The sequence below is a fragment of the Odontesthes bonariensis genome, chromosome 2 (assembly GCF_027942865.1).
Source record: "Odontesthes bonariensis isolate fOdoBon6 chromosome 2, fOdoBon6.hap1, whole genome shotgun sequence".
In the NCBI taxonomy this organism is placed as follows: Eukaryota; Metazoa; Chordata; class Actinopteri; order Atheriniformes; family Atherinopsidae; genus Odontesthes; species Odontesthes bonariensis.
The window spans coordinates 28,209,582-28,225,713 of NC_134507.1; positions in this window are offsets into that span (position 1 = coordinate 28,209,582).

The window sequence follows — 16,132 nt, forward strand, 5'->3', positions numbered from 1 at the left end:
AGTAGATGAGTCACGGGTGGTGTACAAGAAAGGAGAAGGATCCAAAAGGCTGACTTTAAGCAGGCTCAACTAAAATTGATTTATTTAAAACTGAACCAAGAAGCACAAACGAGCCAGCAGAACTCCAAAAACAAAACCAAAAAAGAAAAGAAAAAAAAGAAAAAAAGAAAAGCAACAGAAACATGAACGGCAGAGAAACATGAGGAAATAACGGCCAGGATCTGGCAAAGCCTGAAAGAAACCGTGGGGAACATATACTGAGGGAACTGATGAGTAAATGACTGCAGCTGTGATTGATTGAATAGAAGACAGGCGTGGAAATGGAGCTGAGAACCAGACAGGGGAACTGAGGATACCCAGAGTAATGACCAGATCTAACACACACAGGAATGAAACCATGGACTGATAAAGTGAGCAAAGGAAGAGTTTGGAACCAAAAGATTATATGATTAAACCATGAAAACACTAGAAAACTCCACAGACAGGAAAAAACAGAACACAAAAACACAGGATATGATGATGATGATGATATGGAGTCAGAGATATATTTCCAGTAATGGAGTAAATTATACATGTGAAAAGCTTTTAAGATTGTGAATTCAAGAGATCCTGAAGTTTTCAGGCACTTATTGAGGTCACCAATGCTCCCACTAATCAGCTGGTTTTCTTTTTTCTGTTTGTAAGTGAATCTGATGTCAGATTTATCAAAAAGTCTCACAGTTACACATCAATCACAAACATCTATCAACCACCACACCTGTTTGTTCTCAGCTCCCAGAATTAATACTTTCTGATGCAGCACAGAATGTCAGCAGTGAATTTGAATGAGTGGTTAGAAATACATTAAACGGGCACAACCGAACACCTTAAATCATCCCAGAAAGTGAAACCAGTTCGAACTCAGCAGTGCGTTAAATACTTGTTGTTTGTTCTCAAAGGGAGGGTTATTCTTTGGCATCGCTTCCCCTTGGTTAGGTAAGGGAGGAAAACCCATGAGGACAGGTTTAGAAAAGGTGTAACGTTGGTTAATGACACTGAAATACATGTTGACAGCTGATGCTGATTGCTTCCTTTCATGGGGTCCCGACAAAGCATCCGCAGATGACTATGCTGGAATGAAAATAAGCTATTGGGTGTAAAGGGGAATTCATCCTTTCAATGTCCACGTGTGAAAAAGGAAACTGGTGGTTTTCTACATACTACCTTTTAGGTCAGCTGTGCCAGTGCCTTACTTGTAAATGTGCCAATTCTCCTGCAAAGTCTCTCCTTGAAAGAAGTGTTTTCTTTGACTAGAAAGAATAGAGACTGATCCAGGCAATGCTTTGTCATCAAGCTCGATCTGTACCTTCAAACACACCTTTGTTTGTTATCCTAAAATTCACTGCTGATGTGCATCGGGTCATCGACAAGTTACACTAACTGCGATCTTTCAGTCACTTTAGAAGTGACTCGGCCAGGTGAAGATGTCATCAGGTGGCGTCCGACCCTGAACCACGACACCCTCCAGTCGGCGGGTCCGCAGTGATCTCCAGTCACTGCCCATCTTCTCCTGGCTTCCAGCTTAACTCCGACCTCCTACTCCATAACCAGCAAGAGGGTGGCTGTGTTCGAAACCGCATACTTCTCCTACTACTCATACCAACTTTTTGAGTTAGTATGCGAGTTTGAGTAAGCGAGAAGTTCCCGGATGCATACTAGATTTGCCGAAATGTTGGGTATGCATCATGAGGTTGCTACTCATACTAAAACTACCCAAGATGCAACGTAACGTGACGTCGCCGATCGTCATTTCCTGTCAAAACGGCAGTTTCAAGCTAGCTACAACGAGGGTAGGTTCACTTCCTGTTTTCAAAACAAAAGCACCAATTGTATCGTAATGGCTTTACCTATGATAAAAGGCAACGGGTATTTTATTTTGTGAAAATAACCGGAAGTGCGTTGCTCACTGCGGCTAGCACATTGGGGATCTAAACGACTACTTTCTCGCCTGAAAATGTTTCAAATGTTGCTAAAGTTTACAGAGTTTAGAGCTTAAGCCAAATCAGCTTCAGGCCGGACGATTTTGGCTAGGGCAGGAGCGAAATGCATTGTGGGTAAATGCTATGTATACTGTCTGATCGATCAGTATGCAGTATGCAGTATGCAGTATGGAAGTATGCAGTAAGTTTGCAAGTATGTATTATGTAGTATGCGGTTTCGAACACAGCCGCTCTCTCAGCTGCCTCTCCCTCCCTGCTATTGTCAGTACCCCTACAGCCGACCTCGACTGGGAGTAGCCAGGCTTGCCACCCTTCGTCTCTGCATTGCTGGACCAGGTCCTGGTATTTGGTGATCCTACGTTCTGAGGCCTCGATACACCCATCTTCCCAAGGGACTGTTTATTCAATCAGGACGACCTTCTTGGTCTCCTCAGACCATATGACTGCTTCAGGCCTCAGAGAGGTTTGGACAACCAGGGGAAAATGGAGTTTCCTCCCCAGGTCCACCCTCATCTCCCATAATGGTGCCGTACACAGGAGGTCATTCATAGTTTTCTCGGAGGATAGTGGTCTCTCCCCTGCCCGGACAAATTGGTGAAAATTGAGGAAATATTAGGAAATGGGAAAGTGAGTCACTGTCACAGGCAGGAGAAAAGGAAATAGATATCGGTAGGGGTGTGGAGCAATGGATTCAACCATCAACAACCTCGTTTACACCACTATTATTCTAGAAATGGAAAAGTTGCAAACAATGAAGCAAGACTTAATTTACAATGTTCTGCCACACCTGCTTAGATCAAGTGCCGTTCATGAATAACCAGAGGAGTGGCACGGATCATACTATAATGGCCCGATTGGCTACTACTACTACTACTACTACTACTACTAATAATAATAATAATAATAATAAATGACTAAATAAATCAATCAATCAATCAATCAATCAATTTGAGAAGAACATGTCAGCAGTCACTGTTAAAAAGCCTTATGGCTGTGGAGCTTAGCAGAGGTGCCACTTTCAAGTCTTGCTAGCTCTCCTGGATTACCAACCATGCCTTTAATCATGCTCAAATGACCAGAACACACTTATAATAAAATAATCACAACAATGCGCTATTGCATTTGAATTTATCTGAAACACTGCAACACAGTTTCAGCATAAGAGGATGGATGAGGGGCTAAGGATCAGAGGCAGAAAGCAGATAAGTTGGGGAAAATGTTATAATATCTTGATATTAGATGACCGTGGAGCGAGCACAGACCCCGTCATCATAACACAGGTGATGGAAATAAAATTAGAACGCCAGTTCATCACTAACTTTCATCACTAACTTTGACTTTAGATGTCTCACCTGACGGTTTCCACAGAGGCCACAAGATAGGTGCGCATATACAGTTCCACGCTTCATTCTAAGATGAAGTGCATTTTGAATTTCCTGCATTTCTTTATTAATTAAAATGACAGTTTTTGATTTTAAATTTTACAAAAAACATTTTTATTATCATGTTGTTATTGTTTGGGGGAAAAAAACACTGTAATTGTGTAATTATCAGACCGCCATTACATGTTTCACCCCTCCACACTTTGGGAATCCCTGTGATGACACTTCTTCTTCTGACAAAACTGGTGGCTGTTGTTATTTGGGGCTTTTTGGAGATCGGTTAATGCCTTGAGTCAGTTTTTGCAGCGTAGTGAAGCACATTATCCTGCTCAGGGAAGCTACCGCCATCCTGAAAGTGTTGTTGCCATGAAGAGATGTGCTTGATCTGCAGCGATGATTAGCTGTGTGTCAAAGCAGCAACCGTATAAACTCCGGCATCCGAGGTTTCCCAGCAGAGAAGAGAGAGACGGTACCTTTCCTGCTCTCAATTTCCATGTTTTGTTTGTTGTCACCACCATGTCAGTTATAGCATGTAATTGTCTGTCTGCACTGAGATGGGATGTACGTTCAAGCTTGACAGCCTCGGAAGCAAAGTTTCATGATGGAAGAGAAAGGAAACGGGAATAACCTGAAATTGCAGTTATGGGATTCAGAATGCACAAAGCCCCCAGAGCGGTCTGTTCAGGCCAAACATATCATTAGACCATTCAGAAGGATGCCAGGAATTCAAATCAGGGAAAGGCCATATTTATCAATGCCAGTTGGAGCGTCTCAGAAAAATGTGAAGCCAACAGAACTGGAACGCTCAGCAGCTGACAACCTTTATGTCTTCAAATGGATATATCAGTTTTATCTGTATTTCAAGCCTCCGAATACCTTCTCAGTTAATTTCTAAAAACTTGTTATTGCCAAAGCACCGGAAATCAGCAAAAATAATATGATTAAATCTGTTTTTATACCTTTTTTGGGTTTAATATTCTTTACAATTCAATATGTTTTTATTATGATTTAATAATAATAATAATAATAATAATTATTATTATTATTATTATTACTTTTATTTTATTTATTTCCCCCATTGGGTGATGAATAAAGTATTTTTCTATTTCTATTTCTATTTTTTATTTTTACGTTTAGCTTGACGTGTGATTCTGTTTCAGTGTCTCGACTGAAAACACTCGTGATGACTTTCATGTCTTCCATCATACTGCTCACGCTGAATGAATAAATACATTTAGGTAACTGGTGTCTTGTTCTCTTGTGCAGATCCACTCTTATGAAAAGGGGAACACGCAAGACTTTAAACAACTTGTTTTTCTTTTTGCACACAATGTTTTTTCAGTCCAAAAATGCGTCCTGTGCAAAAATTGATGCAAACCAAATCTTTCCTCCCTTTCCGTTCCTTTTTGCTGCGGAATTAATTTCATTTTTTTTACTTTGTCAATGTGGCAATAAGATTTGTATCGACAGGACCTCTCAGCTGAGAGTAGCAGTGACAGGGCCACTATTCAAAAAGATCAATACCTGGCAACGGGATAATCACCATGCTACAGGCTGCTGCCAAATAATGGAGAGACGGTGGCTTTTCTCTTCTTTCACTGCAGTCTTCTCTCTGTGGGTTCGTGCATTCGTGCATCTAGCCCAGTTCCGTACATCAGTGCATCCAGAAAGGCCAAACTGAACTTTTCAAATCAAAACAACACCTCGTAAGAGTGTGAAACTGGCTTCTGACTTGCTTTGAATCGCACCGACTTGTCTGAAACTGCCCTGTGTAAGGGTACACACAAAGTATGGACATATTTTATCTTGTACTATTTTCTTTTATGGTGAAGCCCTTTTGAAAGAACTATGTCCAGTGGTGACACAAAACCCTGGCTTAGAGCCAACCAATGACTGGCTGTTGAGAGTAACCACAAAGCCAATTAGGATGAGGAGCGGAAGAGAACGAGAAGGTGAGAAGATGGCGGCCACGGGAGGAGCACATGTGTACAGACGTAGCCGGCTAAAGGCTCTAGCATGGTTGCCGCGTCTGCTAGCACGAGCGGTGTTGATGACGTCACGATTTCGTGCCGGCTATATATAGTGCAGGGGTGGAAAGTAACTAATTACATTTACTCACGTTACTGTAATTGAGTACTTTTTATGAGTAATTTGTAATTTTCTGAGTAGTTTTTGAAATGTGTAATTTTTACTTTTACTTGAGTACATTTTGACCCAAGTACTTTTACTTCGCTACATTTGAAACCCCTCACGTTACTGAGTAAAACAAATATTTATGGTGAAAAATTAAATGCGGGCGGAAATTTAAACAGCTGTCCCGGAACTGAAAGTCAATTGCGTGGCCTTGCCTTGCGCGCGCCCTTTCCATTGGAGCTTTCGGCTTTCAGAACATCGACTTCAAACTTACGAAAGCATGTGGTGGTAAGTTAGCGCATGTGTTTTTCTCTCTTACATCCCAAACGGTTTATTTATTGTTTTTTTGTGCTTCCCATGTAAGCACAATGTGCCTTCATGATATTATTATTTTCCACCCTGATCAAGCGAAGCAGACGAAGGAATAGCTAGCTCGCCTCATATTTTAAAAACCTGCTTTAGTGATCAGTTTTTTGTTTTTTTAATACTTTGATCAGTCCTGGTTCTGTTGGACCTCAGCGCTGCGTTTGATACTGTAGATCACAGAATCCTGTTGCACAGGCTGGAAAACTGGGTTGGACTTTCTGGAGCGGTCCTTAACTGGTTCAGGTCCTACTTAGAAGGCCGGAGTTATTTTGTTACAATTGGCAGCTATGAATCTGAGCGAGTGGCCATGACTTGTGGAGTCCCCCAGGGGTCAATTCTTGGACCTCTTCTGTTTAACGTGTATATGCTCCCTTTGGGTCGGATATTGCAGAATTTTAACATCAATTATCACAGTTATGCAGACGATACACAACTTTATGTGTCTCTGTCACCGGACGACTGCAGCCCAGCAGACGTACTGTGTCAGTGTCTGGAGGAAGTAAACACCTGGATGAGAGAGAATTTTCTACAATTAAATGAAGACAAAACTGAGATCATTCTGTTTGGTAGCAAAGAGAAGAGGGTCAGCGTTGGTAAATATCTTGAGACTCGGGACCTTACAATCACTGACCAAGTTTGTAACCTTGGAGTGTTGATAGACTCAGATCTGACTTTCAGCAGCCACATCAAAGCTGTCACCAAGGCAGCTTTTTACCATCTCAGAAACATCAACAGAATTAAAGGTTTCCTCTCCCAAAAAGACCAGGAGAAACTCATCCATGCATTCATCTCCAGTAGACTCGATTACTGTAACGCTCTTTTAACTGGACTTCCCAAAAAGAGCATTAAACATCTGCAGCTCATCCAGAACGCTGCTGCTGGAGTTTTAACCCGGACTAAGAGATCTGAACACATCACAGCAGCTTTAAAATCTTTACTCTGGCTTCCAGTCAGTCACAGAATAGATTTTAAAAGCCTGCTGATGGTTTACAAATCCCAGAATGGTTTAGGCCCAAAATACATCTGTGATATGTTCAGAGAATATAAAGCCAGCAGAGCTCTTAGATCCAAGGACTCAGGTCAGCTGGTCCAGTCCAGAGTCCAGACTAAACATGGAGAAGCAGCATTTAGCTGTTATGCTGCAAACAAGTGGAACAAACTGCCAGTGGAGATTAAACTTTCACCAAATGGAGACATTTTTAAATCCAGGTTAAAGACATTTCTTTTCTCATGTGTCTATGCATGAAATCTGCACGATATCTTTTAACTTATCTAGACTGTTGCTTGTTTTTAAATTCATTTAAATGATTTTATTTGTTTCTCTTTATATTATTTTATGTCTTTTTAATGCTTCTTGCACTCCCTGCTGCAATGCTTTTATTTTATGTGAAGCACTTTGAACTGTTTGTACATGAAATGTGCTATACAAATAAATTTGATTTGATTTGATTTGATTTGATTTGATTTGATTGTAGTTTAAATTTCTTTATTCTTATCATAGTGTTGTCCGTTGGACAATAGGACTGAAAATTGTTTGCACTTTATGGTACAAGTTGTGACTGTCCTTGTGAGGAAGTATGTTCCTGAGCCCAGTTGATCTTTTGCAAGTGTGGATGTGCACTTTAATACACCTCGAAATCTATTAAAACAACTTGTACTGAATTTGATTCATGACTCATCCTTTTTTGCATTAAGAAACTGAAAGTAATTAAGTAACTTTTACTCAAATTTCATTTTAAATGAAGTAATTTTGTACTTTGACTCAAGTAAATTTTGAGATGGGTAATTTTACTTTTACTTAATTACAATTTTTCAGTACTCTTTCCACCTCTGATATAGTGAATCAAGTCGATGCAATTTTGAAGGTTACCTCTACTCTACAACCACGAAAGTCAAGAAGAAAACAATGCCACTGTCAAGAGCAGGAACACTGCCATCAATGATACTGCTACAGTATCTGGATAATTTGAATTTTTTAATTCAGTTAAAAGAGGTGAAGGTCTGAACTTTGAGTCTCTGCCCTCTTCTTTGCCTTCACGTATCTGTCCCGTAGCTTCTTCCACACATTCTTACAGAACTCTCCCTCTTTCCCCAAAGTTCTGCCAATCTCTGTGCACCAGTTTTGGGAGTTTACGTTGCTCTCTGTGCTGTTTCACTGCAGTTTCGTAAAGGTGCCTGAACAAACGCACCTCCTGACTGAGCCTGCTCTCACATTGGTCCATCCGGTTTGTCGTTCTCGGCGCAGCCAAGTTACAAAAATCGACTGGTGCACGACAACGTGCTGCGCCGCCTTTTCAAGGCAAGCGCCAGGCCTGAAACGCCATTTTGACGTCACGGGTTGGCTGCGCCGTGAGCGACGCTTCAACTGTAACTCCGCCTTTAGAGTTGTCCAGAGGCCTGTTTAGTAACTCCAGTTCACTTCACGTTAACGTGGGAGTTCAAGCCAGCTCGAAGTGGGTGCGCCACTCATGAAAGAAAGGCTTACGAAAGAAGCGCGGCCGGAACGTCACGAGGACGAGTGGTCTGAGCGTAAGGTCCCGCGGATGTCCAGGCTGCTCATGCTCCCTCTCCCTCCCCTCATCGCTCGTTCCATCAACGGAACCGACGGTGGTCCGTGAGTATCGCCCAGCCACATGAGATTCTCCACAGTCGGCAAAAAGTAGTTAGTCAATACGTTAGCCATCTAAAGACTCCATAAATCCATCGGACGAGTGAAAAGACTCCAGAGTTTAAACACAGAACTGAAGGACTGAAAAGCATGTTATATGGTTGTATTTATGCAAATTCACAAGGTTGTGAGTTTGAAACTGAACCAATTCCATCCTGAAGTTTGAGATCCAATCTCATACGGTATATAAAAAAATATATTGTTTCATTCTAGATTTTTGTTACTAACCCACAGTGACTCGCCGGTGAGCAGGAAGGTGTTTTATTTGTTGTGCTTAAGAGAGATTCATGTTGTTAAAAGGGGTTTAACACTGGAATAAATGGTCTATGTTTGATGTAATAAATTTACTGTAACGTACCTGAGTCCCAGTAAGCGTTGTGGGTTTCATACGTTACACCTGGACTGACTGGGAGCTGAGATTCCTCAGTTTATGACACCACACCACTTTGCTTTTATGGTACCACGTTGCACACTAACAACCAGATAATAATATACTCAGGCCATAATAGATAAAAGTTTAAAAAAGGGGAAAAAAAGAGATAATACACGAGGAAGACACTGGACGTAGATAAACATCAGATTAGATTTTGTTGGCTGGAGAGAGCTCACAGACCGACTGATCCACTCTTAGTTTTGTTGTTGCTGTGTTTGAGTTGCTTAGCTCTATCGGTAAAACACAAAATGACACATAAATATACTGTTGCAGGCCAAGCCGTGTCTTTTCGGTGACCGTTCTGCAAACAAGGTGCAACTTAGTTGTGGATAGACGCCAAACGCCAAACACCATGTTTACTGCCTCAGAAGTGGAGCTAAAGGCCCGGATGATGATAAATTACGAAGGTTTCTCTCTCTCTGTCCATCCATTCTGTCTCATTCTACCACAGAAAAACCAATGTTACTCTCACTTACGGCGTGTGTCTGGTATGTTAGACAGAGAACTCCCCGGTTGGATGCCAAAAAATAAGTTTACTGTCGAATCATATGATGAAAATAGAATTTTATCTCAGCTCTTGAGCACCGCCTGGGGATCAAACAGGTTGGCCTGACAGGAGAGAGACGAGCACTGCTGCTGTGATGCTGGCAAGTGGGTTTAAAATTCAACATGCTTCTGCCATACAACGCTTATCAAATATATGTCTATAGCACAGATTAATAACTATTAGGGCTGGGCAACGATTAAAATGTTTAATCTAATTAATCACATGATTTCCCTGATTAATCACGATTAATCGCATTTGTACGCAGAATCCAAAAATGAATCCAAAAGTAGTGTATAGCTTTTAGCATTTCGTTTTATTTTATATGTGCTGCCATATGAATGAAAGTGCCATAACATTTGTTGTGCAAACACACTTTTAACATCAGCATCTTTCTGTAGTTTTTATGTAGAAGCCTCGCTCCACTGTCTGTTTCCTTGAATGACTTGCTGCTATCAGTTGTGTGTTTTGCCTTTAAGTGATATTTTAGACTGGAACTACTACGCTGAGAAGACAATTCAACTTGGCAGTGTTTACAGATGACTTTGGTTCTGTCGACTCCGCCGTCTGGAAGAACTTTAAAATGAAAATGGCCGACTAAAAGTTCCGTACCCTTCTCCAGGTTTGGTGGATCCGCCGATTACTTTCTTTTCCGGTTCCGCAGCAGACAGCAACAGAATTTAACAAAATAAAATAAATAATAAAACTGGGGTGGTCCGTGGCGTAGTGCCCCCCCCCCCCCCCCATTGTTTTTTTTTCAAATTTTGAATTTTTAAAAAATAAATAAATTTAAAAAATAAAACCTGCGCTAATGCGCAATTAAATATTTATCGGCGTTAAATAATTAACGAGTTAACGCAATAATAACGCGTTAACTCGCCCAGCCCTAATAACTATGCATAGCCTTGTTTTATCTATCCATTTATTAATTTAGTTCTTTGGGTGGCTGGAAAATGAGGTGGCGCATTCCCACTCCCAGTTAAAGTGTGTCCAGACCCGACTCAACAGGAGCTCCCTCAGAACAAAAACAGGGGGAAAAAACAAAAGGACATTTCTCCACTGTGTTTAAGCTCCAAAAGTTTACTTTAATTGACCTTTAAACAAAAACAAAAGATGTGCAAAGTCTCACCAAAACCTCAGCCTGCAGAGTTAAACCTGGATCAACATCTCTGATTTATCCCCGGTTGCTTTTTTTTTCTTTTTTCCAAACAACCACCGAGACACTAGATACATAAGTTACAAGTCTAAAAATACCACTGACAAATACAGCTGTTGTGCTCGAGATTAACTCAAGGCAATTCACTAAATGGGCTGTCCAGCCTCTCAAAGTCAAAGTCGGCTTCCCTGAGCACTTCATGAGATGAACGAGCAGCAGTTTGTCGCACCTGGCCAAGGTGAGAGCAGGCTCTGGATTTATAGAGGAATACGCATAACCTCAAGGTGAACTAGCTGGTAATGACACTGTCTCTACACTCAGAGTCCCTCTCCCTCATTTTCACACCTCCAATAAAATCGAAATGTGCCCAGAATCAAGGATCCTGTCGGCTCCCCGACACAACCCTCGGCTTTTTTTTCCATTTTGACTCGAGCTCGCTCTTTTACAGAGATGTACCCCGTTCGCACCGAATGGCCCGTGATGTTGTTGAATCCTTCTTAGAGTCTTTCAGTTGTCACCTGTGGGAGCCTTTAAATCTCAGAAGGGAGCAGTAGGCTCGGAGCATTTGGGATGCAACGAGGAAGAGTTCTTGATAAGACAATCGCATAAAATGGATGGATGACTGGTCATCAAAACTGCACTGAAAGATAAAGGGAGGCATAAAGGAGAAGACACAAGGTTTAAACTTGTTTGTGAATTAACCAGAGGTGCAAAATAAACATTTCAGATTTAAATATATACGTCTTTGCATGGAATTGCATTCTTTCAAGTATTTTATTCGATGTAAAAGAGAGTGCATCGATTTTAATGTGTGTTTTCATCTTTGGGTGAATGCATTAAAATGCGTGCTTGTCTGGCATTGCTTTCTGCAATAGGGGGATAACGTTGTAGTAAAAGGATGCGTTTGGTCCTAAACAATGTTTATGTGGGTAATACATGTCAAAGAACCATCAGTATGGGAGCCTGAACCCTATAGAGCTGCTTCAACTCACCATAAACTCAGTTATTACTGTCTGTCGGTGTCTTTGCTCTATGACTGTCTGGGAAGTCCCGCCACATAAAGCAGGCAGACACAGAGTGGTAAATATTATACATTTGATATGATCAAAGTGGCTTAAATCTGTCTGCAAGATCCTCAATGAGCTTAGATCGCAAAGAAACACTAAAAGATAACCTGATATTCTGTGCATATCATCAATCCAGGCGGAGATTAAGGTGATGATACTCCTAAAATGTAAGGGTGTTGAGATACACTGTTAATTAGGCTGATAAACCACTAAACTTTAGTCTAACCCATAATGAACAAGTGTGTTTGTGTGCGATAACAATCGGAACTGATTATGTTCAGATATATGCACAGTCAGTGCATTCGGGTGCGCAGATTCATGATGTCGTGAGAACGTTTTGGATGGCATGAAACCAAAGAAGAATTGCAACAGACAGCTAAAAAGATGAGTCTTAATCTGTTTGTTGAATTGAAAACCAACTCATCAGCTTTTAGAATACACTTTGTGGAGCATTGGAAACTAATCAAACAGAAGAATGAGCCTATTCAAATCCAGGAACAAAGCATTTAGTCTTCCAGATAGGACAAGAAAGACATTAAAGAATTAGGCAGCCACACCACTTTCCCTCCGTTCTCCATTTATTTATTTGCAGCTGAGCCACGCTTTTTAACACTGGCTTTGTGATCGTTTGACACGTAAAACACATAGTTGGGCAGCTGTGGCTGTTAGAGTGGTTGCTCTCCAACCGGAAGGTCGTCGGTTTGATCCCTGGTGTTATCAAGGTGTCCTTGGGCAAAACACTGAACCCCCAGCCAACTCCTTTTGCTCCAAATCTGTTCATCACAATGTGATTTATACGGCAGGAAGTACTGTACGAGTGCTGGTGTATTGCCCAATGAAAGGGCCTATGAGGGACTATTAAGAACTCAAGAGAGGCTATATACCTGCCAAAGGCAGCGACTGATCAGACCAATGATAAGCTGACACTGATAACTGAGGTGGAAAATGAGAGACTACTCATTTGACCTGGGCGGTAACTCATGCATGCTCATTGCATCATCTGTTGTCTTGGCAGGGCATTAGCAAGGAGATGGAGATCAGCATTTCTACAACAACAATCATCATAGTGAGGCTGAAAACCTAATAGATTCCGACGGCTTTGGTTGATAGCATAGTGAATCAAACTAGATTAGCATTAGCATTAGCTTGTCCTCAACAGCAGACTGTGCTATACTGAGCTATACTGAGCTTCCACCTACTGTTTTGTTGCTGTTTCTGCAGTCTTTGGCTTCCATCGTAAACTATTAAACAGTTGCTCCAAGATCTCTCTTGCAAAAGACATATTTGATCCCAGTGAGGGCTAAATGATGATCAAAAATGATGTAACCACGTTCTTTCACTTAGTACTATGGGCCAGTTCGTATGTGTAAAAAACGACATACAACACCTAATGAATTAAGTAAATGAAAAGATGTGAATAGATACCTCTATTAATACAGTTATCACCTGAGCAATGGTGGCCATCTTCCTATTCTCAAAAACATGGATTGTATGCGCTTTCAATATGTTTTATGTGGAATTCCCTTTAATTGGTAAACGTTTGCCTGGCTTTGCATCTGCACTCCAGCTCATGTCTGCACCAACGATGACGTGGTGTAGCCCCAGCTCTGATGCATGGCCACTCCTCCATCCACTGGTTGAATTTGCAGTTGTACGACAGGCTGGGCAACGATTAAAATGTTTAATCTAATTAATCACATGATTTCCCTGATTAATCACGATTAATCGCATTTGTACGCAAAATCCAAAAATGAATTCAAAAGTTGTGTATAGCCTTTAGCATTTAGTTTTATTTTAAATGTGCTGCCATATGAATGAAAGTGCCATAACATTTGTTGTGCAAACACACTTTTAACATCAGCATCTTTCTGTAGTTTTTATGTAGAAGCCTCGCTCCACTGTCTGTTTCCTTAATGACTTGCTGCTATCAGTTGTGTGTTTTGCCTTTAAGTGATATTTTAGACTGGAACTACTACGCTGAGAAGACAATTCAACTTGGCTTTAAATGCAGGAGTTTTAAAAAAAAAATTATTTGGAAATACGTGCTTTTATGTTGAAACAAATAAAACAGGAAGTAGCGCCGGTTAGCTCCGGGAGCTTCACACAGAGACCGAGGAGCCCCTGTAACGGTGATGTTACCTGCTAGTTTATTTTTATTTTATTACTCCATGCTTCGTGGTGTTTGCTGTAACTGTGTGAATGTGATGCATTCAACAGACTTTTACATAATAAAACCTGCATTAATGCGCAATAAAATATTTATCGGCGTTAAATAATTAATAAGTTAACGCGATAATAACGAGTTAACTTGACCAGCCTTAATAAAATGTATTATTATTATTATTATTATTATTATTATTATTGTAGGTGACCGACCCTGTCCCCATCATTTTGGTGGGTCCACCAATTCTTTGTAAGGAATATATGACATCACTCGTTGTTTTTGATTGATAAGAAAATATCGACTGTGCAGTGCAGCTCAATATCGAGGCATTTGCATTGAAAAAGCATTATTCTTATCGACCCTATATCATGCATCATTTTGGGGGTCTACTAGAATAGATTTCTTTTGACATAGATTAAAAAAATGTTTGTCATATGCACAATGCTGTTACATCTCTTGTCACCTTGTTTCTGAAAGACTTTTATCTCTTTGAGCCTCTTTACTAAAGGCGCAGTTTTCCCAATGGCCATTACTGGTTTGTCTGAGCACAGAAAAACTAGCCGGTCGGCAGGGATTTTGCAGATGTGCTTCTTCCTTTAAGCGTCTTCTTTGTAAATATTTCTGTATGGTGTGATCTTTGTAACTCTGCAGACCTTTCACATGGACAAAAGTCTACATTTTCATGCTGCCATCAATACTTCAGCTGACATTGTGCAAATTAATCATGATTTTCATTATTTATGAGGAAAAAAAACTCTCTGTACTGAACTACTAAGGGTATTATTTATAGATAGGAAGCCAGCTGCAGTCTCAAATCTTTAAATGCACTATATTACTCTGCAGTTAGATTTATCACTGGATACAGTTATGGGACATACCTACTCTATCAACAAACGGGTTTGCATTTTATTAAACGTTTTTAAGCCAGGCCTACCCCCTCATCTCTCAACTGAACCAGCTCACAGACATAGCCGCCAGCTCCATAAAGTCATATATTGGAAAGCATACACCGTAGCATCTAGAAAATCCAAATATCTCCTTGTTAATTTATTTTTGTTTTGTTTGTCTGCATTCATCATGTCTTTCTGTGGTTTTGCCTGCAAGGAAGAGAATAATCTCCGACATTAAAAAAGAAAGAATCCACATTTTTATGGTTTTATGAGAGTCATACAAGCAGAGGCAGAAAACTCCCCAAGTATTTTTATATTTGAGCTTGAGAAATGTTGGTCCTTGACCTTGAATATTTCTGGTCAAATCAATTTTTTACAGCTCTGAATCACATGCTGTCTCAGAGCAGTGGTTTCGCACTGAAGCCTGCCTGAGAAAAATGGTAAAACCTCAAACTGTAGGACTCAATATAAAATGGAAAAAACCTCAGGGGAGGATATCCTAAAGGAGACGTTCAGGTACAGCTGTTCTGTGGGGAGGAGAAATCTAGCTAGATATGAAAGTTTTGTTTTGTTTAACTATATAAAAGGTGATGAGTATCTAAATGGGCTCTTTGTAGGAAAAAAAAGAAGCTTAAAACAAAGAATTCAACAGATTTGTAACTGTGACCATAAGAGCTTGAATAAGGACAACTGGACAACTTCTTGGATCTTGAAAACATTTCACTTCTCATCTGAAAAGCTTCTTCAGTTCTGAACTGAATCTTATGATTATCATGACCTGGATGACTGATAATCTTCATCTACATTTAACTGTGACTTTATATAGTATATATAAAAAAAGAAAACACCCATTTGCTATGCAGCAATAGGACGTGAGCCACAAGAACAGGAAGCAACAGTAAATGCACACAATAGAGACGACCAACAGTAAATGCATTGATAGTGGAAGCTCTTGGCATGCAGACATTACCTTCGACCTCCCACAAAGAAACCACAAGAAAAAAGAATTAAAGATTAAACAAGAATAAATACTGGTGTATAGACTGTTAAGTAAAAGTTTGTATAGTTAAAGTTGTCGAGGCGAAGAAGCAGAAGCACAAAAAGCGTCTGAGCCGAAATACCAAACAACAACAAAAAAAGATGAACAAACAGACCTGAACTGGACACGATGAATAAATTCAATATAAACGCAAGAAACTTGTGCTAAAGAAAAAAATGGACCAGACTCAGTGAATAATTCCCTATAATCCCTATCATATAGACCAGTGAGCAGTGCTGACCAACATGTCATTGGGATCAACAAGGAGTTTTTTCTTTCACCAATAAGGTGAAAAGGACAACAGTGTTATA